This window comes from Bombina bombina, chromosome 5 (assembly GCF_027579735.1).
Source record: "Bombina bombina isolate aBomBom1 chromosome 5, aBomBom1.pri, whole genome shotgun sequence".
NCBI lineage: Eukaryota > Metazoa > Chordata > Amphibia > Anura > Bombinatoridae > Bombina > Bombina bombina.
This window is the reverse complement of record NC_069503.1, coordinates 1,113,096,203-1,113,120,388: the sequence shown is the minus strand read 5'-3', so window position 1 is coordinate 1,113,120,388 and position 24,186 is coordinate 1,113,096,203.

The window sequence follows — 24,186 nt, the reverse complement described above, 5'->3', positions numbered from 1 at the left end:
TATGAAAGCTTACTCCTCTGACACAATTTATATTGAGTTTGTTCATTTTTGGCTCAAAAGTCTTAGTCAAGTTTATTTGAAATCCTGCTTCATTGATCAGTACTGAACATAAGGAGTGAGCCTACAGCAGAAAACCGTGACCTGCATATCTGCCCCAGGACATAATTATGTTAGTTTTTCTTTGCAAAAGAATACTGTCATCTCAAGTAAATCTATCGCTATTCCTTTGTATTTCACTACATTTTCCTTTTTTCACCTTAGGTGGCTTTTCTCTCCAGGGGAATGTTTCTTATCTCCGGTCTTCCACTACTTTCTTAAAGGGAATCTGTCAGTAGAAATATAGTTACCTGCTTCAGTTATACAGGCTTGGTGTGCACTTAAGAGACTGGTCTGTCTCTCTCCCGCATTGTAATAACTCAAGAGGTAAAGTGAAATAGCAGTTCAAATTATTGTACGTTTTGTAAAAAATCTTTGTGCTTAAATATTTCCCATTTATATTAGTGGAAAGGTGACCTCTTTCTAAAGTGTATTCATTATTCTCCTGTAATTAGAATAGAAATAGTGCACTAGAGATTTGAAGAAAATATTTTGTAAGGAGATATTTTTCAACATGGCTAATAGACTTATTTGCAGTGTATTGTGCAAAATCCCCAATAGGCTGTACACTTTATGTAATATTTACTAGCACTTGCTCTAACAGGATTTTTCTGAATGTTATTTTGATTGCATTTTATACTCACCAATTAAATAATGTACAACATTTAAACATAGATTCAATAAATGGTAGTTGACATTATCATTTTTTTTGTTTAACTTTATGATGAAACAAAAAGGGATCTAGTTCAGAAAAAAAAAAACATAAAATAGAGATGTGCATTCGGAGTTCGGACTAATGCAAATTCATTTACATTTTGCTTATTGGTTGAGCCATTTTATATACAAACAGTCGAATACATTAGTGGACGGAACGGCTTACAAAAACGAGTGATTGCTTGTAGAAATTGATTTATTAATTTGTTTATGCCATTTGGTGCCAAAAAGGTGCAGGAATGGGGGGAAGGAGTTTTATTGTTTGGTTAATAAGCTCCTTTGTTTGTAATGAAGTACCATTCATTTGTCCATCGTTCCCTGTCCATTCATTCCGTAGTATTACTAATGACTGATGTTAGGGACAACCGTTCAGGCACTAAATGCTGGATTTTAGTCATACAAGAGTTGTATGGTCTTTTAAAAGGACAGTGTAGTAAGAATAAAACTTAATGATTCAGATAGGACATGCCATTTTAAACAACTTTCCAATTTACTTTTATCATCTAATTTGTTTTATTCTCTTGGTATTCTTAGTTGAAAGCTAATTTCTAAGCCCTTGAAGGCCTCCTCTTATCTGAATGCATTTTGACAGTTTTTCACAACTAGAGGGTGTTTGTTCATGTGTGCCATATTGATAACATTGTGTTCAAACCTGTGGAGTTACCTAGGAGTCAGCACTGATTGGAAAAAATGCAAGTCTGTCCAAATAACTGAAATAAGGGGGCAGTTTGCAGAGGATATACAAGGTAATCACAGAGGTAAAAAGTATATTAATGTCACTGTGTTGCTTATGCAAAACTGGGGAAAGGATAATAAAGGGATTATCTATCTTTTTAAACCATAAAAAATGTGGTGTAGACTGTCCCTTTAACATTGAAAAATAGGTTCTTTTAATTGTTTGAATCCTATAATATAAGATTTTTTCTAATATTACTTGTCTTTATTAGTTGTTCCCATTTAAAATAAAGGTAACAAATCTGAATCTAATATATGCCTGAACGGAATGCCTGCATGGGCGAAATTATGCCGAACCGAATGTTTGAAAAAATTTGAAACTAATCTTTTTGAAAAATAATTTTTCGCCTGAACACGTCTACAAAAACAAATATTTAACTGAGCTACACCAAATAAATAATGCAGAAATCAATTCCTAAACTATTCCACACTATTGATTAATCTTGTATGTTACTTAAAGGGATACTAAACCCAATTTTCTTCTTTAATGTTTAAGATTGAGCATGCAATTTTAAGCAACTTTCTAATTTATTCCTATAATCAATTTTTCTTTTTTCTCTTGCTATCTTTATTTAAAATGCAGGGATGTAGACCTTAAGAGCCGGACCATTTTTGGTTTGGTACCTGGGTTCTTATTGGTGGCTAAATGTAGCTACCAATAAGCAAGCACTATCCAGGGTGCTGAGCCTAAAATTGGCTGGCTCCTAAGCTTTACATTCCTGCATTTTAAATAAAGATAGCAAGAGAACGATGAAAAATTAATATTAGGAGTAAATTAGAAATTTGTTTAAAAGTGCATGCTCTATTTGAAACGTTAAAGAATAGATTTGGGTTCAGTGTCCCTTTAATGTGTACCAAGATGTTGGTGCATTTTGCATGGCAAGAAGACAGTTCCCTGGTTAAATCTGTAGCTTGAGAAACAGTAAAACATTTAATTATGTTAGCCTTCTTTAAAGTGAATGTAAATTTGATGCTAAAGTGCCCGGTTTTTCAAAATTCGATTAAAAACAAAGGCACTTTAATTAATTAAAATTTACATTTCACTCCTGCTGTGAAAATACTTACCTTTTAATCTTGACAGCCGCTCCAGCTTCCTCCGCCCATTGCAAAGCCTCTTCCTGGGTCTAAAATGAGGAATCTGGATTCCTTAAAATCACGGTGTTGAATCAAACACTGATTCCCCGGTTAAGCTGTGATTGGAGGATGACCTATCCATCATTTCTGACATCAGAAATGGCTTGCGACGACCGGAGGAAGCTGGAGCTGCTGTGAAGATTAAAAGGTAAGTTTTTTTCACAACAGGAGTGAAATGTAAATTTTGATGAGTTAAAGTGCCCCTGTTTTTAATCAAATTTTTTAAAAACGGGCACTTTAGCATCAAAATTTACATTCACTTTAATGTTGGTTTATTTTTAAAATGTCTTTTTTACACAGTGAGTTATAAAGGTAGTATCAGAAAAATAGTTATTTATAAATTTAGATATGATGTAACCATGTCACAATATGCCCCCTTATGGAATTGTATCATGGAACTACACCATTCTTTCCATATCCCAGGTAGTATGTCCTTTCAATGACTAACCAGTTTTTCTCTTTTGCAACAATATAACATCCCCCTAGATCAGTAGTACTCAAATGTGTGCTGCAGCTCACTAGTTCCCCGCAAAAGGGGCATCTCAAACTGAAGTGACGTAAACATAGCAGTGGTGGGATTTCTTGTACTATCCAAGATCTGCATGCTTGATACAAATCCCTCCTTGATACAAAGTTGATTCTAGGCTATTCTGCTGCATACTTGTATTTATGTTTAATTAAATCAGTCCAACCATGGTAATTGACATTATCCTATCTAGGAACTGTCCCAAAATGCACTGTGGCTCAAAGCACCATTACTGTGGTGTGCAATGTTATACATCATAGCTATGTGAACTAGGGTTTGTCTTCACTTATTAACATTAAATGCAAAAAGAGAGAGAGAGACTCCAATGTGTTGAAGATTAAATAAGGGTATGTTTATCTCATATACGTCCCAATATTGAAAAAGACGCCCAAACAAGCTCATAATATACGACTGCACTTCATTTATAACAAGGTAAGACAAGTAATAGCTTTCTATAGTCGAAGTTTCTTTTATTCATAGTTTAAAAGTCACACTAGTCACTGTTGAGTGTCCCTGATGTACTACAGCACTACACTAAATGCTTAACCACCATCTGATAGAAGAGTCCTATGATACATTAAATGGAGTTTAAGCATTAATGAAAATTGTCATAAGATCCCCTGTTGTTCCTCATTTCAACCCAGCATCACTGGATGAAACAATCAGTAGCAGCCACTAGTGGATTCAATGAGGCCAATTTACCAAATGTCAGGTCCGACAGACCTCGCTGAATGTTGAGAGCAATATGCTCTCCCTATTCAGCATTACACCAGCAGCTCACAAGAGCTGCTGGTGCAACGCCACCCCCTGCAGACTAGCGGCCAATCGGCTGCCAGGAGGGAAGTGTCAATCAACCCGATCATACTCGATCGGGTTGAATTGTGGTGATTCCTGTCCGCCTCATCAGAGCAGGCGGACAGGGTTATGGAGCAGCAGTCTTTAGACCGCTGCTCCATAACTTGTGTTTCTGGCGAGTCTGAAGACTCGCCAGAAACACGGGCCCACAAGCTCCATACGGAGCTTGCTAAATGGGCCTCAATGTATCCACTGGAATGCTACTTGTCCAGCAATGGTCTTTTCATTACAAGGCTGCAGCTAGCAGACTCAAGGACACAAAAACTTTGAATAGCTGTGAGTTTGTGCAAACGATAACGCACCCTGAGCTATAGATTTGCTACACTTGTAATCTGGTTCACTATTGTTTCTTATGTCCAGTTCTCAGGGATCTCTAAAAGGTTAGAATTAAATGATTTTCTTACCTGAGCACTAATGAAACAGTCATAATGATTGAGCTACTAATCCCTAAAAAGGGAAATATTTAAAATATGTCTGCTTGAGGACTGGAACTGAGTAAGCCTGCCCTTTAATATCATGCCTCTTAGTAACTTTGCAGGAAAATTATTTTTAAGTGTTGTTTCTCAAATATCTTCAGTCTCTTTTTAAAAGTAAGCAGTATGATTTAGTATGCAAATATATATCTATGCTCTTCCCAATGCTGTAAACTTAAAGTTTGTCAATCTTAGCATCTTCTAAAAGCTATCCATTATCTAAAGAATACGTTAAAGGCTAACACGGCTATTGGAAAGAGAGGTGGAAACGTCATCTCATGAAAAAGGAATAGCTTTGCCTTACGGGCTGGAGGGGGTTGTTTTAGTTGAAAGATAAGCAAAATAAAGGTACGTTTATGGCAAATTCACTGAAAAAAGGTGCCTTTCATTTATTCTTTAGATAATGGTGAGCATTTCAAAAATGCTAAAAAGATAATGGATACAATTTTGCTCATGCAAACCTGCCAAATTGCAAGTTAAAGGGACATAAAATGTAATGCTTTAGATAGATCATACAATTTAAACAACTTTCCAATTTACTTCTATAATCTAATTTGCTTCATTCTCTTGGCGTCTTTATTAAAAGGAGCACTAACGCACTACTGGGAGCTATCCTCCAATCATTAGCTTCTGAGCCTACCTAGGTATACGTTTCAACAAATGGATACAGAGAGAACACAACAAATAAATAATACTGTAGAAAACAATTGGAAAGTTAATTAAAAGTGCATGCTCTATCTGAAACATGAAAAAAATGGAGTTCACGTCACTTCAAGAAGCCTCTACTGTTTCCTAACCTTTCCACCATCTCAGAGGTGACAGCCAGCTCTGCTTTTGAACGATCGGTTACACAAGAGTGGGAAGGTGGGGCTGCAAAGGCATTTGTTTGTGTAATAATAAAGCTAGGAGCCTTTTCTGCCAGACTCATAGTAAATGGAGAACTTCTGTCATAACAGGCGCTAGTCTAGGAGAGTGATGTCTGTCTCTGCTAAAGTCATGCTGTACCTTTAAGGAGGCCTAAGCCTTAATTGTAGTAGCCTATATTAGTTCTCTGTTTGCAGCATGAGGTTGCTTGTGTATTGAGTTATTGTACCTCTTACTCTGGCAGTTTTCTATTTGTATATACCGGTTTGATTTTTGCTTTCCCTGAGTACTCTTCTGTATTAACCCCTTCTTTTGGACTGACTTAGTGTTTGACTTTAGCTTGTTTTTGGACTGTATTTGTTTTACAATTCTGTACTGTTTTCCCCTTTGAGGCTTTGAGCAGGACTGTTTGACTTTAAATTTCCTTTTAATTTGGATTCCTCCGCTATCAGGAGATCTGCATTTAAAAAAACGATACCGAAATGTTGAAGCACTTAAAAGTTATGCTGCATAGCTGTAAAAAGCTGACTAGAAAATATTACCTGAACATCTCTATGTAAAAAAGGGAGATATTTTACCTCAAAAAATTCTCAGTAGCCGCATACCATTGTATAAATACTTTAAGCAGCCAATTAGCATGTTAGTCCTAGGACTTGCAAGGGAGCGTGCATCTGGTATGTGAAGGCACAATCATTTTATTTCCCTTCTCAGTTTAAGGAAGTTTACTATACAATCTTATGACTTTTAAGTGAAATCTCATGAGCTTACAGTAAAGCAGAGTGTGACATCAGCACTTTATGATGCTGGTGGGCTGTTGTTTTTTCCGGCATGCAGCTGATAGTAGCTACAGCATATTTGTTCACACAGCACTTAGTATTGGAAGCTGAAGACATTTTGAGGTAAAATGTTTTTTACATGGAGATGTTGATGTGATATTTTCTTGTCAGTTTTTTACAGTTATGCTGCATCACTTTCAATTGATTCAGCAAGCATATGTGTTTTTTGTCCCTTTATGTCACCTATGTGTGTATGCTGTCTGCATTAAGCGAGGTTGAGCATACATTATTCTCTATAGTGAATCATATCCCTTCGCCTCTTGTTAAATTTACCCACATGTGATTAATCACAATCCTTCAGAAAAAAATTATAAAATGACAAAAATCCCAGTAGAATTTGTTGCTGAAAATCACTAGATTTGTCTACAGGATTATGATTGACACTAGTATGGGTTAACAGTGTATATAAAACATGTATACCTGAGGACAGTACTTAACCCTTTAAGGACACAGCTTTCAGTTTGCTCAATTGTTTTATGACGGAAAAATTCCGTCATATGTCCTTAACCCCTTAATGACCAAGGACGTACGCCACACGTCCTCTAAAAAAATACACTTAATGACCGAGGACGTGTGGCGTACGTCCTTGGTCTGGAAAGCAGCTGGAAGCGATCCTGCTCGCTTCCAGCTGCTTTCCGGTTATTGCAGTGATGCCTCGATATGGAGGCATCCTGCAATAACCCCCCTTGGCCATCCGATGCAGAGAGAGCCACTCTGTGGCCCTCTCTGCACCGGACATCGATGGCCGGTAGCGTTGGTGGGTGGGAGCCGACTTGGGAGGCGGGTGGGCGGCCATCGGTGAGATCTGGAAGGTGGAGGGGGGCGGGATCGGGGGCGGATCCTTCGGGGGCGCGCACGGGCGCGCGCGCATGCACGGGGGGTGGCGGGCGGGCGCGTGCACGGGGCGGGAGCGGGTGGGAACCGCTACACTACAGAAAATTTTTTATAAGTATATTGTCAAATAAAATGAAATACTTTTTTTTACCAAAGCATCTAAGGGATCTGGAGGGGTGGGGGGTTGGTATTGGGGGGGGGGGGGGGGAAGCTACACTACAGAAAAGGGACATTTTTTAATTAAAAAAAATGCATATTATTCACTAAAATGGGTACTGGCAGACAGCTGCCAGTACCCAAGATGGCGCACATTAAGTCAGAGGGGGAGGGTTAGAGAGCTGTTTGGTGGGGGATCAGTGAGGTTGGGGGCTAAGGGGGATCCTACACAGAAGCATATGTAAATATGCAAAAAAAATGCACAAAAAAGCCAAAATTTTCCTTTTATTTTAGTACTGGCAGAGTTTCTGCCAGTACTTAAGATGGCGGGGACATTTGTGGGGTAGGGGAGGGAAGAGAGATGTTTGGGAGGGATCAGGGGGTCTGATGATTCAGGTGGGAGGCTGATCTTTACACTAAAGCTAAAATTAACCCTGCAAGCTCCCTACAAGCTACCTAATTAACCCCTTCACTGCTAGCCATAATACACGTGTGATGCGCAGCGCCATTTAGCAGCATTCTAATTACCAAAAAGCAACGCCAAAGTCATATATGTCTGCTATTTCTGAACAAAGGGGATCCCAGAGAAGCATTTACAACCATTTGTGCCATAATTGCACAAGCTGTTTGTAAATGATTTCAGTGAGAAACCTAAAATTGTGAAAAATTTAACGTTTTTTTTAATTTGATCGCATTTGGCGGTGAAATGGTGGCATGAAATATACCAAATGGGCCTAGATCAATACTTGGGGTTGTCTACAACACTACACTAAAGCTAAAATTAACCCTAGAAGCTCCCTACATGCTCCCTAATTAACCCCTTCACTGCTGGGCATAATACACGTGTGGTGCGCAGTGGCATTTAGCAGCCTTCTAATTACCAAAAAGCAATGCCAAAGCCATATATGTCTAATATTTCTGAACAAAGGGGATCCCAGAGAAGAATTTACAACCATTTATGCCATAATTGCACAAGCAGTTTGTAAATAATTTCAGTGAGAAACTGAAAGTTTGTGAAAAAAATTGTGAAAAAGTGAACGAATTTTTGTATTTGATCGCATTTGGCGGTGAAATGGTGGCATGAAATATACCAAAATGGGCCTAGATCAATACTTTGGGTTGTCTTCTAAAAAAAAATATATACATGTCAATGGATATTCAGGGATTCCTGAAAGATATCAGTGTCCCAATGTAACTAGCGCTAATTTTGAAAAAAAATGGTTTGAAAATAGCAAAGTGCTACTTGTATTTATGGCCCTATAAGTTACAAAAAAAGCAAAGAACATGTTAACATTTGGTATTTCTAAACTCAGGACAAAATTTAGAAACTATTTAGCATGGGTGTTTTTTGGTGGTTGTAGATATGTAACAGATTTTGGGGTTCAAAGTTAGAAAAAGTGTGTTTTTTTCCATTTTTCCTCATATTTTATAATTTTTTTTATAGTAAATGATAAGATATGATGAAAATAATGGTATTTTTAGAAAGTCCATTTAATGGCGAGAAAAACGGTATATGTGTGGGTACAGTAAATGAGTAAGAGGAAAATTTCAGCTAAACACAAACACCGCAGAAATTTAAAAATAGCCTTGGTCCCAAACGGACAGAAAATGGAAAAGTGCTCTGGTCACTAAGGGGTTAAAGGGTTATGATACCCAATTTTTTTCTTTCATGATTTAGAAAGAGCATGTCATTTTAAACAACTTTCTAATTTACTTCTGTTATCTAATTTGCTTCATTCTCTTGATATCACCTGCTGAAAAGCATATCTAGATATGCTCAGTAGCTGCTGATTGGTTGCTGCACATAAAGGCCTTGTGTGATTGGCTCACACATGTACATTGCTATTTCTTCAACAGATGATATCTAAAGAATTGAGCAAATTAGATAATAGAAGTAAATTGGAAAGTTGTTTAAAATTGCATGCCCTATCTGAATCATGAAAGTTTAATTTTGACTAGACTGCCCCTTTAAGAGGTTAAGCAATGTAAAGAATAAAACAAATGTGTTTACATATAGGTGAGTAATGTCAAGTTAAAACAAATTGTGATTTTTTTCTGTATATTATTGTCTAGATAAAATGATTAGTATTTCAGAAGAGAACATGAGAATGTTAGCTGCAAAAGTAAATGTGAATTAAGATATGACAAGAACAATCTTCTTGCAAATTGAAATTGTTCATAACCTGATGAAATAATCAAAGAGCTATGGCACTTGAAGGACGTCATGCTGGGATTTTCATGCCCTTTATTGCGTCTTCATTTTTGTGTTTGTTTAAGAGTATCATATTGAAATGACACTCTGCCACCCAACAACTAGAAGTTAAAGGTATAGCAAGTCTAGACATGTCCTGGCACTGATAGACATTAATAAGATATGGTGAATCAGCTCGTTAGAGGATCAAATTAGACTTTCATTATGAGTCTGGTGTCATGTTATAACCAGCTGAGGCCGAGCAGCATTTATAAAGCGCTCATGAAGTGTCAGTACAGAAGAGATCAAAGCCATTTATATAACTGCATTTTATGTGATGTAAAATAAAAATATTTTATTTTGAATACTGTCTAGAATTAAATGTATCCAAAGTCTTCACCATCATATGAAAACAATTACAGACAAAACCTCCTACCGCTGAGAAAACAAAACCACTAGGGGCAAGAGAGGTTACGCCTATTTGGGACTAGAATACAAGTGAAATGTAAACTATAAATAACACACTTCAGGTTTGCGCTTAAGGTCTTAAAATATGTCTATATTCTATGGTTTATTTAATTTTATTTAGTACATCTATAATAATTATTTATATTAATTATTAATATGTTCCAATATTTTATTTAATAAATACATAACAACTTACGATAACTCATGTCAGGTTAGCACACATGGAGAATTAGTGCATTTATGTGCTGGATATCTGCTGTTGTGTTTGGACCTTTATTTGTTTATGACTTCAGAGCAACCTGATTAAGGATCCTGGATTCATTGTTTTCTTATTTTATTAGACAGATTGCTTAATTATGAACTGTGTGCTAGCTGGCTCTTCCTGAATAGTCCTTCATATCTTTGTTTTTTCCCATTGATGACTTCACTGTTCTACCTTAGCTCCAACCAATCACACGTTTTCTAGTTCTACCTACTACTGCTGTGAGAATTCACATAGGAAATCTAAGGACTTAGGTAAATTATATTTCCATCCAACTACAGCTCTGTGTGTTGCATATTTTATACTATATATTATTTAAATTATATTACAATTATTATAAAACATATATACTACAATGACCTTGTAAAATATTCCCTTTTGAATGCTTGCTCTTTTTTGACTGCTGGATGTCTATATATATATATATAGAGGCCGTGTTAGGTGCACTCTCACAAACAGTTTTCAAATGCCAAGGTGCTGAATGGAGATAAGATACAGCAGATAGAAGACAGCACTCACTGGGCTTAAATGATGCAGTAATTGCCTTTGTGACGTTTCGGGGAATGCTCCCCTTCATCAGATGCTTTATACACATGCTGGAACACTTTTTAGTCACATACTTTGCCATATAACATATACTTTTTTTTAACCCTTTTAAACCTTTATATTAATATTAAAATGACACATTTTTACTACAAAGTGTATATATGAGTGTAAAACTTTTTAAAACATATTTTTGATGTTTATTGTGAAACTTTTTTAACCCTTATACTTTACTTCAGGTCTCAATTCCCACGAAATATTGTAGCACGCTTTTGGCTTTCACTTGAGAGCTTGATATAACTTTCAACTTTTTTTTTTTTTTTGCTGACAATCTTTTTTATTCCTTTATTTTTATCAATATAATTTATTTATTTGCATACAAATTCAGGATGCAATGAACAATCGGTACATAACACAAAGGTTACATTAAAATGGAAAGCATAGCTTGCTTGTCTATACAGAAAACAGTCAAACATAAAATACTTAGCTAGTAGTGTACCATTTCCACATTGAATTTAACTTACCGATAAATTGCTAAATCAAGACATTCTATTACTATGTTAACATAAAACATACAAGTGAGGTGCATTATTCATAATGCAATGTAACACTGTCACTTCGCCTTAATTAACTCTGAACAGAAATTATTTTAACAAGAAACATGCAACCAAAAAAGTTAACAGAAAAAAACAAAGTGGGTAAAGGGGGAGGGGTATAGGGCATCAACTTTCTCCCAGTCTATCCCGTCCAGATGGAAAAGAGGCTAAGATATACTGGGCAATTCATTCCTTAGTATTGCATTCATTTCATAGTCAGAAGATCGCACAGGATATATAATTTTCCTTTGCATTTCAAGTGGCTGAGTTTGAATAAATACGTCCCATTTCTTAAAAAAAAGTATTTCAATTTCTTTGACTTTATCATGCTCTATCATACATTGTTCTAGAGTCATTTGATTAAATATCTGTTTATTAACTTCTGCTATGTATGGTGTTTTTTTTTTACATTTCAAAATTTCAGTAGCAAAAACCTAGCCATTACAATAGCCATTTCAATGAATATTTTTTCTTTAACTCTCTCTTTTGTTAGAAATAAAAAAAATACTATCTCTCGTTGGATTATTATCTCTTCTTTTAAGATTCTTGACAGCCAAAAACTTCCAATATTGTCTAACAATCGTACATTCCCAGAAATAATGGATAATATTTGTGCCCCCACTTCAACATTTTACACATTTATCTATAAATTTTTCCCCCATCTTGCCATTATTGCGGGAGTAAGATATGTTTGGTGAATCAAATTGGTATGCATGTCTCTGTAATTACTGAATATAATTGTTTTATATATTGAACTTTTAATACAAGCTCTATTTAGTGCATTTTCAATCTCCATTGAAAGTATAGGTTGCGCTAGAGCAATATTGGCCAGGCTAACCATTCTCTAGTAAATGAGATCACCAGGGACTTGCAATATCAAGTTGCTCACTAATGCTAGCCCGGTCAAGCGATACTGCTTATCATGACACACGCTATCATCAGCGCACCACTTGGCCCTATTTCGGAAAAAAAGCCAGCAGGCACACTTAGGGTACTTTGGAGTAAATGCAGCCTGCAGTACACAGTAAAGACAGAAATGCATATGTTCTGTAAGGCCCAATATGGATTAAACTGATATTAAAATGAGAAGTATAAACAATTATGTATTTGCAGATAAGATTTGAGACACTTTCTTATATCTGCTGGTCCTTACAATAATAAATAATCAAAGGGACACCATGGTCAAAATAAAATGTGCATGAGGTCATTTAAATTTTGAATATAAATTTGAAGAATTTTTGCTGTATAATAAAATTAGCTTGTAATAAAAGCTATAATAAAAGCTGGTCAACAGCATACGCACATATGATGTACAGCTCCATCCATATTGAAATACTGGACCTGCTCAGAGAGTAATCTGGGGCATGCGTCAGCGATTACTTAATTTGCATAAGGGATGAAACATCCTATTCCCCTTTTGTTACCTGAAAATCAGAACTTCAACTATAACTAAAAATTACACACAGACAGAAACTTGGAAGAAAGACTGGTAGAAATATAAACTAAAAATGCTGCATAACTTTTAAACCAGATGGCGGCAATTAGTAGAGAGAGTTAGATGTTGGGAGGATAACCCCTAGGTCCGCACCCCTCCCTGTATCTCTGGGCCATGATTCTGCACTCTCTCTGCATTCTCTCAGGGCCATGACCATCCGCCAGCTAGAGTGTAATAATTCCAGCCTAGTAAGGCAATCCCTAGCAAGCAAGCTGTACAAAAAGCAGCGCATAAGGTGGAAATAAATTACAGTTTGTGTTTATAGAGCAAGCTCAATTAAACCTACTCCTGCTGAGACTGACTAACTGTGACCCTAAAAAGCTATAATAACAACTCAAAGCTGCCACATAACCACTGAATTCAGGGCAGGAAGGTGGGAAAAACCCTTTCAGAGAGGATGCAGGAATAAAAAGAGGCTAGAATTAATGCATCAGGGATAAGGCAAATTCCCACCCTTGCATTTGCAACACTGTTTTACATACACACAGCACACTCCAGGCTCAAGACAGTTAACCTTAATTTGTTACACGTCCACTAGGGGGCCTTTCACTCACATTTTATAAGCCACCAGTAACTCTTTGAGCTGGTGGGGTGTTTCAATGCTCCTGCACCGGTCATGCACAGCAGATTTGATTATGCCGCTCAAACATTAATAGCTTTTACTATAAGGATTTTTTTTTTTACTAGAAATACATTGAAAAATAATATACACACATTACAGTTTTGACTGGAAGGTCCATTTAAAAATACTGCTTTTTTGGAATACATATTTCATTAAATACTCTTACAACACTTCGCTGTTTATTTCTTGGAGAACCTAAGTTAAAACTGGAAGAAAAAGTAGATATTAGGTTCTTTTTCTAAGCTTTTGGATACACGGAGCATAATGACAGGCCTTCTTGTTGCTTTCAACTATATATTTGCATAGATTTTAACTTTTTTTTTTTTTTTCAATTTAATAGCATGGACTAAATGTCATATATTATTTTCTTTTATGTATTTTAGTACTACTGGCTGGCTAAAAAAGGTAGACTTATATTAAACATAGTGAGTAGGAGAGTGACGTCGCTACAGCCTGAAGAGGGTGTGTGCGCTGTTATCCAATTGCAGCCCCAGAATGTCGGCAAAAAGAAAGAGAAGCACTGTTGGCGCGGTGCCAGCTAAAAATGCGAATCAAGCCAAATCCAATAGTAGAAGGTAGAGGGAAGCAGCACTCTTACTCCATAGTCCATAAAATCCAAAGGTTTATTACAAAAATGTTTAAAACAAGTAGACAGGTAGACAAGCACAGCACAGTACAAATGCAAGCTATACAGGTGGAGGGGGGGGAGCAAATCCTTACATGTTTCGTGCTATGCAGCACTTAATCATAGGATAGCTCACCACCTGTGCAGCACACCTTTAAAGGAGCAATGGCCAATCACAGATTCCAAGCCATAGTATACCTAAAATGGATGTCTTAAAGGTATACCGCACAGGTGTGAGAAGAAATGGTGTAACATGGCAATACAAAAAGAGTACTTATTACATAGAAAGTACAATAAGAAAACCAAAATGCATATAGAGAAAAAAATATATAAAATACAAACGCCAACATAAAAAGTAAAAAGAAAAATGGAAAATTTAGAAAAGTTTGTTTCTCTATATAAACATAAAAATAAATGTGAAAAAAAAAAAAAACCACATCAATAGATCATGTTACACAAGATCCGGATTAGTCTCAAAAGAAAAATGATTATAAATTTGATTATAAATCTAAGAAAAATGGAATTATAGTAAAGAAATATATATATATATATATCTCCATATACACAAGGCAAGACGGAAATCAAAAAGATTTTAAAGACAATATAACACATGTCAAATAGAATATACAACTTTTGATGAAATTTTAGCAAAAATAGTATTGATTTTTTAAATAGTATTGATTTTTTAAAAATGTCATGCACTTATTGTATTCATATTCATATTGCTATGTTGACAGTGGGATTGAAAATTCTGAACATAACTTATATTTTCAGAATTCAGAATTTCAGAGTCTGATATCCCTGTACTATAATACTGTCAATGAAAACAGGAAATCATTAAGAAAGTAGTTCAGCTCAAATTGTTATCAACTCCCATGGTTAACCTTAAATCATCATTCATATCTTTACACATTTATTCATATTTTTTCATATTTTTTCATATTTTTTCACAGTGGTAGATAAATACAAAAACAAAAAAAGTTAATGTGAAAACATATACAGATATGTATAATTGTATATATCAATGTGTGAAAATATGAAAATATGAGGATGTGATACTAGATATATTTAAAATGAGAAAAAAAGGGGAAAAAAAGGGAAAAAAAAAAAAAAAAAAAAAAAAAGTGAATATTCTTAATATGACTATGACTATAACTATAAGCGTCTACATTGATGGGACTTCTTTAAGATGGCACAAGTTACTCCACAAAGTAACTGATGTCCCATTCCTTATTTAGACCAAGCGGTGCCCTCGTGTTAAGTTTCCAAATCCAAAAAAGTTCTTTCTTGGACAATATATTGTAAATGTTTCCTCCCCTAATAGGCTTTTTGGCTATGTCTATTACCTTTACAGTAAATTTAGGCTGATCAGTAAAATGTAAGCAATTAAAATGTCTTGCTACACTCGAATCCTTGTTATAGTTTTTAATATCCCTTCTGTGCTCTCCTATTCTCGATCTAAGGGCACGGGAGGTCTGACCAACATACTGTTCAGAACAAAGGGTACAGTCTATAAGATAGACGACAAATGTTGTACTACAATTAGCATAATGATTAATCTTAAAATTCTGTTTGGTTACATGACTGGTGAATTCAGCCTCCATAGATATCTGTAAGCAAGTGAGACAATTTCTAGATAGACATCTAAAAGTGCCCTTCTTATTAAGCCACTGGCACCCCCTTGGACCAACTTGGCTATTCACCATGCTGGGCGAAAGTTTTTTAGCAAGTGTGGGGGCCTTTTTAGGCACAAATTTAACCTTATCTACAATATTTACTAGAATATCATCACCTTTAAGTATAGATAAGTTTCCTTTAATAATTTTACATAAATCATTAAATTGTGAAGAAAATTCTGTCGAGAATACTACTATATCCTTATCACACATTGCTTTTTTGGCCTTGTTATTCCTCTTTCCTTCTTTAGGATTATAGGTACTTCTCACCTCATCTAAGGACTGCTGTAGTACATTCCGATCGTAACCTCTAGCACATAGCCTATCCATCAATTTGATGGCTTGGACATTAAACAATCTATCTGAGTTGGAGTTTCGACGCAACCTAAGAAATTGACTCTTGGGTATCGAATTTATAAGATGTTTGGGGTGACAGGACGTGGCATGTAAAATCGTATTGCCAGAAGTTGGCTTTCTATATGTGTCAGTGACGATCTTATTAAGTTCAACTGAGCCAACTAAGGTGAGATCCAAAAAATGGATTTCTTTGTCTTGGATCTCCCCCGTAAACTGTAAATGTAGATCATTGTTGTTTACAAAATTGAGGAAATCCTCAAAAACAAAGTCACCTTTAACCACAAAGATAAGGTCATCAATGTAACGCATATATATGCAGATGTTATCTATGAATGGGTTATTGCTATTATAGAGGCTGCCGAGTTCCCACCATCCCACAAATAAATTAGCGAATGAGGGGGCAAATTTCGCCCCCATCGCAGTACCACAGATTTGTAAAAAGTATTCTCCATTAAACATAAAGTAAACAGCACACACTTTAGAAGCAATTTGGAGCTTAACTTTATTTGTCTATGTGTGGTGACTCTCTGATATTCTCCACATTCTTTACATGCTTCAAAGTGTAACATCTATGACTCACAGAGGATTAAACCTTTCATTCTTTCCAAATTTGCATGCCTGTTTGTGAAGAAAAATAAATAAACTTGCACTGTTGGTGTTTTAATCCATTATTTAGCACATTTTTTGCACTTTACTTAGCTATGGAGGGGGAGGCAATTAGTCTCAATAAATCGATTTTTGATATACAAGGCAGAAAAACATATTTTCAATCAGTGTTCTCAGTGGGAGAGAATGAATTTATTGAAAAAGATATGAAGAGTCTGTTCAATCAGTTGGAAAGATTGCTCATGATGGACTTACGCTTGATGTGGGATGCTGTAGCTTTTGAACACTATGTGCAATCTAAAAGAATAACAAGGCCAAAAAAGCAATGTGTGATAAGGATATAGTAGTATTCTCGACAGAATTTTCTTCACAATTTAATGATTTATGTAAAATTATTAAAGGAAACTTATCTATACTTAAAGGTGATGATATTCTAGTAAATATTGTAGATAAGGTTAAATTTGTGCCTAAAAAGGCCCCCACACTTGCTAAAAAACTTTCGCCCAGCATGGTGAATAGCCAAGTTGGTCCAAGGGGGTGACAGTGGCTTAATAAGAAGGGCACTTTTAGATGTCTATCTAGAAATTGTCTCACTTGCTTACAGATATCTATGGAGGCTGAATTCACCAGTCATGTAACCAAACAGAATTTTAAGATTAATCATTATGCTAATTGTAGTACAACATTTGTCGTCTATCTTATAGACTGTACCCTTTGTTCTGAACAGTATGTTGGTCAGACCTCCCGTGCCCTTAGATCGAGAATAGGAGAGCACAGAAGGGATATTAAAAACTATAACAAGGATTCGAGTGTAGCAAGACATTTTAATTGCTTACATTTTACTGATCAGCCTAAATTTACTGTAAAGGTAATAGACATAGCCAAAAAGCCTATTAGGGGAGGAAACATTTACAATATATTGTCCAAGAAAGAACTTTTTTGGATTTGGAAACTTAACACGAGGGCACCGCTTGGTCTAAATAAGGAATGGGACATCAGTTACTTTGTGGAGTAACTTGTGCCATCTTAAAGAAGTCCCATCAATGTAGACGCTTATAGTTATAGTCATAGTCATATTAAGAATATTCACTTTTTTTTTTTTTTTTCCCTTTTTTTCCCCTTTTTTTCTCATTTTAAATATATCTAGTATCACATCCTCATATTTTCATATTTTCACACATTGATATATACAATTATACATATCTGTATATGTTTTCACATTAACTTTTTTTGTTTTTGTATTTATCTACCACTGTGAAAAAATATGAAAAAATATGAAAAAAATATGAATAAATGTGTAAAGATATGAATGATGATTTAAGGTTAACCATGGGAGTTGATAACAATTTGAGCTGAACTACTTTCTTAATGATTTCCTGTTTTCATTGACAGTATTATAGTACAGGGATATCAGACTCTGAAATTCTGAATTCTGAAAATATAAGTTATGTTCAGAATTTTCAATCCCACTGTCAACATAGCAATATGAATATGAATACAATAAGTGCATGACATTTTTAAAAAATCAATACTATTTAAAAAATCAATACTATTTTTGCTAAAATTTCATCAAAAGTTGTATATTCTATTTGACATGTGTTATATTGTCTTTAAAATCTTTTTGATTTCCGTCTTGCCTTGTGTATATGGAGATATATATATATTTTTCTTTACTATAATTCCATTTTTCTTAGATTTATAATCAAATTTATAATCATTTTTCTTTTGAGACTAATCCGGATCTTGTGTAACATGATCTATTGATGTGTTTTTTTTTTTTTTTTCACATTTATTTTTATGTTTATATAGAGAAACAAACTTTTCTAAATTTTCCATTTTTCTTTTTACTTTTTATGTTGGCGTTTGTATTTTATATATTTTTTTCTCTATATGCATTTTGGTTTTCTTATTGTACTTTCTATGTAATAAGTACTCTTTTTGTATTGCCATGTTACACCATTTCTTCTCACACCTGTGCGGTATACCTTTAAGACATCCATTTTAGGTATACTATGGCTTGGAATCTGTGATTGGCCATTGCTCCTTTAAAGGTGTGCTGCACAGGTGGTGAGCTATCCTATGATTAAGTGCTGCATAGCACAAAACATGTAAGGATTTGCTCCCCCCCCTCCACCTGTATAGCTTGCATTTGTACTGTGCTGTGCTTGTCTACTTGTCTACTTGTTTTAAACATTTTTGTAATAAACCTTTGGATTTTATGGACTATGGAGTAAGAGTGCTGCTTCCCTCTACCTTCTTATATTAAACATAGCAGTCCTGACAAATTTGAAAACTATTTGGTAATGTGCATTAATTTGCATATATATAGTGATAGCAAAAAAAAAATCTTTTATAATATGTATAAGACGTAGATTAATTTTAACAGGATCGTTTGAAATCTTTTTTCCATAGTAAGTAAACCTTTGCGTTAGCTATATTTTTTTCTTGCATTGTATGAGTGTATGTGTGTGTTATAAATGTGATGGGAACCCCTCTTAAAAGTTTGTGCTTAAATTGATGTTAACCTATATAAAAATGATTGTGTTCTTGAGTTTCCATGGTACCATTTTTAAAAATGGATAATGATATTAAAGACACACAGTTATTAAAGTCCATTTTTCACATACATTCAAATCCACAGTTTAAGACTATAAGTCATCAGTTCAATCAATCTGCTGGCGCTCTAAAAATAACTGCTAATAATAATGTATAATATATGTATGAAGGTGATCTACAAACATCTTGGCTAGTAGGCTTACATGCAAAGAGGGAGCAAGGAGATAAAGGAGGGGGAGAGGAACTAAGGTTAGAAAAGCTTAGCATCTATGAACAGAAGAGTCTTTAAAGAGCACTTTCAAATCCAGGGGAGAGTCTTGAGGAGTGAGACCGAGAGTTCCACAACATAGGGGCCAGTCTGGAGACGGAGAATATGTACTATTTATTCATTAATACATATTTCTATATACTGTATATCTGATGGCATTTTGATATAATAAATATATCTACACACACACACACACACACACACATACACATATATATATATATATATATATATATATATATATATATATATAAAGGACAGCTTACTGAACCAAATAACAATAAATGAACCAAAGATAGTGTTCATAAAAAATCAAAATCTTAAGAACATTTTGGCACCAAGCCAAGTAAAGAATGGTCCTACAGTTGAGACAAATTGGCTCAATAAGGCTTCAATAGGATTTTTTAAATGCAATCGACAAAATTGCATAGCTTGTGTACATCATTTCACTAACAATAAACCTACAAAAGAGATAACATCTATGGTTACAAATAAACAATATAAAATCAAGACCCGGTGCAACTGCCGAACAAAGTATGTTGCGTATTTCCTACAATGTGGATGTGGCTTCCAATATGTAGGACGGACTACCAGGCCCTACAAAAAGAGACTACTGGAGCACATTAACAATATAGAACAAAGAGAAAAAACACACAACCTATCAGCCCACTATAAAGAAAAACATGAACAAAATCCAAACTGTCTTAGAGGCACTATCCTCAAGTGTATTCAAAATAACAAGAGAGGGGGCAGTAGAGAGTTAAGTCTCCATAGAAGAGAGACATACTGGATCTATACCCTGGGGCCACTGGTACCCTATGGTTTGAACAAAGATATAGATTTGGCAGCATTTCTGGTTTAAACAGGGATAATAAATTTTCCTGGAATATCATGATTACATAAATAGTCTTTTCAATGATAGGCTTAATATTGGAATATAGGTTTCTTCCTCAATAACAGTTTATAAAATTCTTATTCGATCCTAAAAATAAGTCTCTTTAATTTCCCTCGCCTTTTATAGGATATGTATATCAAAAGTTACTTTTTATTACGTTTTATTACGTTTTATCTTTTAACTTTTGTTCTGTCTGGGGTTATGATTCCACTTTTTATTATTATTTGTAACCCTTTCCATTAATGCCTCTACATAGGGAATTTGTAACTAACATTTCAGTATTATATTATTCTATTTTAACATCAACTGGAGCTCTTAATATTAATAATAATAATTTTAATAATAATAATAATTTTAATATTAAATATATGTTTTAATTAGATACTCTAGTAGATTTAATATGTTTTGATCGGATTCTATGAATTTTGAACACAAATTAGTCAGGGAACGTTAACAAACTATTTTCAACTGAATTCATGTATTTATATTTAATCAATACTTTTTAGCTCAACCACGGCCCTTTAATAACTCAACTTTGATTGAATAGAAGAAATTATAAATATTCATGTCAGCACTGTTTTCTCTTTTAAATTTAATTGCCTTTATTGAAAATTAGGGTCTAACGTTTTATATTTATTTATTAATGTAATTCAGCTTTGATTCATTGTTTTGCTCTATCTTAGTTTGCAGAAATAAGACATTAATGTCAGGCATCTCATTTATAATTCAGCTTTGACTTGATATATTACCCGCAAAAAGACACGAGCGTCTTAATTTATAAATACGAGTTTTGACAGTCTGTAGACCATTGACATAATATTGTTCTTTTTGGATTCATGTCGTCACAGTGGTAGTAAATGTTTTAACCAATCCAGTAAATAAACCACCATGTGATACAACTAGCCATTCAGAAGCGGTCACGTGACCTAAAAGCTACCAATTCAATACTTCTATCACAAAGGGGGCGTGTCACCGCTACAGTTGATAAGGAGTCCGTTTTTTAGCAGACAGTAAGATCCTCTGAAGAAAAAGGTTGTCACGGATATAACTTCGAAATGCTTCAGGGCAAACTAGTCTGCTGTTCTATTTTATTTCATTTTATAAACTCTGCTGTGGACTACTTTTTAATTTGCTGTGGCAATTGAAAAATTCTTAAGTTCGAATGTGGGTCTGTTGACCGTGCATATCCATGCCTTTTGATTACCTCATAAGTCATTGAGGTTTTTTAATGTGAGTAGTTAAACTCTCAATAAATATATATGTTTGGTTTTAAAAAAAACAGGGTTACACTATTATGTCCTCTCTGTTTTACATGCAAATGGCCACATGAACAAAGACACCAGCGGGTCCTATATCTGGAATCTGCATCCGTGGAAGCTGGAAAAAGACTCTCCCTACACTGCACAACACTTGCCTAATATCGATTGGGGGTAAGGAGCGTAAGTAGATACCCAATGGGGCTACCCTTTTCCAGGCTCTGTGGAGTTTTTTAGTGCACTTCAATATATACCATATATATGGTTTCTATTCAACTTATTAGACTTTATGAATTTTTTAACTAATTTCAAAATATACTGTTCTTGGTATTTTAACTCTACAGATTGTAAATTTATATCTACTGTATTCTACTGATGGTATTGTCTAAACTGTACTGATGATATTGTCTATACCAACTACATTGCTTTGACTATGCAGATCGTTTTGACTGTTATCTAATAATAATAATAGGTATATTTTTAAATATTGACAACATTTTAGGCACTGCTATCCTTTGACTTTCTAATTCTTAGGAGAAATACAGAAATATATAATCTCAGTCAACTATAGCTAATACCTTTAACTCGTGAACTAAACTCTACACTGGGGTATTAATCTTAACTTGTGTAATATGCTTTTCCATATACACAACTGTAATTATTTGAACATATTCTTTACCCCCATCTCTATACACACTGGGGATCATCCAACTAAATAAAGGGATCTATAATTAGATAACCTCTACTCTTTATTGTACGGATAGTTTAGTGCGCCCTCTAGTTTCTATCATTCTCTCTTTCTTTTGCATATATATATACAGAGATGATTATATATAGGTATAGTCTGTATAATGAATATATACATGAATATCTATTTCCAACCCTAATTTCACTACTATATACAGCTGAGAGCTGGCTCTGAGGCCTTGGCTCTGAGATTCAAAGTGGCTCTGAATTATAAGTGGCCGAGTTAAGAAATGGAGTTAAATCCATAATGCTATCATCTAGAATATTCTACTAACAACATGAAGCATTGTTCTAACTATTCATCATCTCATCTCTCCACAGGTTTGCATTTCCTTCTCTGCATTTCTTGCCCTGGTTGTTATCCCACGTCCCTTTAATGTTTTTTCAATATACTGGTATGCATTTCCTTCTCTGCATTTCTTGCCCTGGTTGTTATCCCATGTCCCTTTAATGTTTTTTCAATATACTGGTATGCATTTCCTTCTCGGCATTTCTTGCCCTGGTTGTTATCCCACGTCCCTTTAATGTTTTTTCAATATACTGGTATGCATTTCCTTCTCTGCATTTCTTGCCCTGGTTGTTATCCCACGTCCCTTTAATGTTTTTTCAATATACTGGTATGCATTTCCTTCTCTGCATTTCTTGCCCTGGTTGTTATCTCACGTCCCTTTAATGCTTTTTCAATATACTGGTATGCATTTCCTTCTCTGCATGTCTTGCCCTGGTTGTTATCCCACGTCCCTTTAATGTTTTTTCAATATACTGGTATGCATTTCCTTCTCTGCATTTCTTGCCCTGGTTGTTATCCCACGTCCCTTTAATGTTTTTTCAATATACTGGTATGCATTTCCTTCTCTGAATTTCTTGCCCTGGTTGTTATCCCACGTCCCTTTAATGTTTTTTTCAATATACTGGTATGCATTTCCTTCTCTGCATTTCTTGCCCTGGTTGTTATCCCACGTCCCTTTAATGTTTTTTCAATATACTGGTATGCATTTCCTTCTCTGCATTTCTTGCCCTGGTTGTTATCTCACGTCCCTTTAATGCTTTTTCAATATACTGGTATGCATTTCCTTCTCTGCATGTCTTGCCCTGGTTGTTATCCCACGTCCCTTTAATGTTTTTTCAATATACTGGTATGCATTTCCTTCTCTGCATTTCTTGCCCTGGTTGTTATCCCACGTCCCTTTAATGTTTTTTCAATATACTGGTATGCATTTCCTTCTCTGAATTTCTTGCCCTGGTTGTTATCCCACGTCCCTTTAATGTTTTTTTCAATATACTGGTATGCATTTCCTTCTCTGCATTTCTTGCCCTGGTTGTTATCCCACGTCCCTTTAATGTTTTTTCAATATACTGGTATGCATTTCCTTCTCTGCATTTCTTGCCCTGGTTGTTATCTCACGTCCCTTTAATGCTTTTTCAATATACTGGTATGCATTTCCTTCTCTGCATGTCTTGCCCTGGTTGTTATCCCACGTCCCTTTAATGTTTTTTCAATATACTGGTATGCATTTCCTTCTCTGCATTTCTTGCCCTGGTTGTTATCCCACGTCCCTTTAATGTTTTTTCAATATACTGGTATGCATTTCCTTCTCTGAATTTCTTGCCCTGGTTGTTATCCCACGTCCCTTTAATGTTTTTTCAATATACTGGTATGCATTTCCTTCTCTGCATTTCATGCCCTGGTTGTTATCTCACGTCCCTTTAATGTTTTTTCAATATACTGGTATGCATTTCTTTCTCTGCATTTTGTGCCCTGGTTTTTATCTCATGTCCCTTTAATGTTTTTTCAATATA